We start from the raw sequence: 2,854 nt of genomic DNA, 5'->3' as shown, positions 1-2,854 counted from the left end.
AAGAACATCAGTTTGGGGGACAGCAATTTACTGCTGGACTTAATGCACAGTACATTACTGTAGACATATGTAGTCTATAGGTTATTGATAACAACATACTGTAGATATGAATGTGTGATAATGTTATTTCAAGTTAAACCGGAATGTGAAGATATGAATATTAATGTGAAACTCTACGTGGATGGACTGGAGAGTATTACTGTCACACCCTGACTGTAGATTGACTCTACGTGGATGGACTGGAGTGTATTACTGTCACACCCTGACTGTAGATTGACTCTACGTGGATGGACTGGAGAGTATTACTGTCACACCCTGACCGTAGATTGACTCTACGTGGATGGACTGGAGTGTATTACTGTCACACCCTGACTGTAGATTGACTCTACGTGGATGGACTGGAGAGTATTACTGTCACACCCTGACCGTAGATTGACTCTACGTGGATGGACTGGAGTGTATTACTGTCACACCCTGACCGTAGATTGACTCTACGTGGATGGACTGGAGTGTATTACTGTCACCCCCTGACCGTAGATTGACTCTACGTGATGGACTGGAGTGTATTACTGTCACACCCTGACCGTAGATTGACTCTACATGGATGGACTGGAGTGTATTACAGTCACACCCTGACCGTAGATTGACTCTACGTGGATGGACTGGAGTGTATTACTGTCACACCCTGACTGTAGATTGACTCTACGTGGATGGACTGGAGTGTATTACTGTCACACCCTGACTGTAGATTGACTCTACGTGGATGGACTGGAGAGTATTACTGTCACACCCCTGACTGTAGATTGACTCTACGTGGATGGACTAGAGTGTATTACTGTCACACCCTGACTGTAGATTGACTCTACGTGGATGGACTAGAGTGTATTACTGTCACACCCTGACTGTAGATTGACTCTACGTTGGATGGACTAGAGTGTATTACTGTCACACCCTGACTGTAGATTGCTTTGTATGTTTTTATTTTTTAGTTTGGTCAGGGTGTGATGTTGGTGGGGTATTCTATGTTTTTTTCTATGTTTGTATTTCTATGTGTTTGACCTGGTATGGTTCCCAATCAGAGGCAGCTATCAATCGTTGTCTCTGATTGAGAATCATACTTAGGTAGCCTGTTTTCCCCATTTTGGTTGTGGGTGTTTGATACCTGTTAGTTTCTCTTCATTGTTATTTATGTAGTGTTCAGTTTTTCTATTAAAATATGAGGAACACTTACCACGCTGCATTTTGGTCCTCCTCTCCTTCCACTAATGAGAATTGTTACATATACCTGTATGTTCTACTACTTTTGATAAGGGCCAATAGAGATATGTGTAGTAAACTGTATAGGGAATAGGGGTTGCCATTTGGAACACAAACTGACTGCTGAGACAGACAAGTAAAGGAACAGGAAACATATTGTATTAAGTAAAACATGATCACAATACATATAACGTACCACCTATAAAGTATTGTACTGTGTCACCCAGAGCAACATTTGAAACATGTATCTCTATAACCCCATAATCATAAGACATACATTACATACCCTAATAGTTACAATTAGATGCTCTCAGATCACCATGAGAAAGGTTTGATGGTTTCAATGTCGTCAGGAAACAGGAAGGAAGGTTGTGCACCTACTGCAAGGCAGGGCTATGATGAACCACCATGTGTTAGTAGGCAGCATGGTTCAGTGAGAATAGAACGTTTTGAGGTAGAACTACCAGTATGTGAAACTTGTATTGAGTATGCTTTAAACACCAGCATGTCATGCTCATTTAGTTTTATTTTATATACAGTAGTATGGTTTATTACCTTTATTTAACCAGGCAAGTCAGTTAAGAACAAATTCTTATTTACAATGACCACCTACCCCGGCCAAACCTGAACGATGCTGGACCAATGGTGCACCGCCTTATGGGACACCCAATCACGGCCAGATGTGATAGAGCCTGGATTCAAACCAGGGACTGTACTGATGGCCTCTTGCACTGAGATGCAGTGCTGCTACACCTGCATTTGCTTGCTGTTTGGGGTTTTAGGCTGGGTTTCTGTACAGGCACTTTGAGATATCAGCTGATGTACGAAGGGCTATATAAATACATTTGATTTGATTTTGATTCAGACGCTGTGCCACTCAGGAGCCCACAGCATACATACAGCATGCAGACTTTCCCTGAGTGACTCATGCTCCGTACCTCATCCATACGGAATGTCCCATATTGACAGTGTCAGTTCCATACTATGTGGACTGCTGACTTGGACTACAGGAGAACCAGGGCCTTCTGACACTGATATAAAGCACACTAGAGGGCAGTAGATACACACTGATCACAGGGACATGGTAGCTAAGCTTTGATACATATGGTGCTGTAGAGAGGAAGAGCATTATCATGTTGGGATCCAGTCCTCTTCTACCATCTCTTCTCATCTACCTTCTCCTCTCATCTACCTCCTGCTCCTCATCTACCTCCTGCTCCTCATCTGCCTCCTGCTCCTCATCTGCCTCCTGCTCCTCATCTGCCTCCTGCTCCTCATCTGCCTCCTGCTCCTCATCTGCCTCCTGCTCCTCATCTGCCTCCTGCTCCTCTTCTACCATCTCTTCTCATCTACCTTCTCCTCTCATCTGCCTCCTGCTCCTCATCTGCCTCCTGCTCCTCATCTGCCTCCTGCTCCTCATCTGCCTCCAGCTCCTCATCTGCCTCCTGCTCCTCATCTACCTCCTGCTCCTCATCTGCCTCCTGCTCCTCATCTGCCTCCTGCTCCTCATCTACCTCCTGCTCCTCATCTGCCTCCTGATCCTCATCTGCCTCCTGCTCCTCATCTACCTCCTGCTCCTCATCTGCCTCCTGCTCCT

Source organism: Oncorhynchus kisutch, unplaced genomic scaffold, assembly GCF_002021735.2.
Source record: "Oncorhynchus kisutch isolate 150728-3 unplaced genomic scaffold, Okis_V2 scaffold2013, whole genome shotgun sequence".
In the NCBI taxonomy this organism is placed as follows: Eukaryota; Metazoa; Chordata; class Actinopteri; order Salmoniformes; family Salmonidae; genus Oncorhynchus; species Oncorhynchus kisutch.
The sequence above is the reverse complement of the archived record's forward strand: the minus strand, read 5'-3'. Positions refer to the sequence as shown.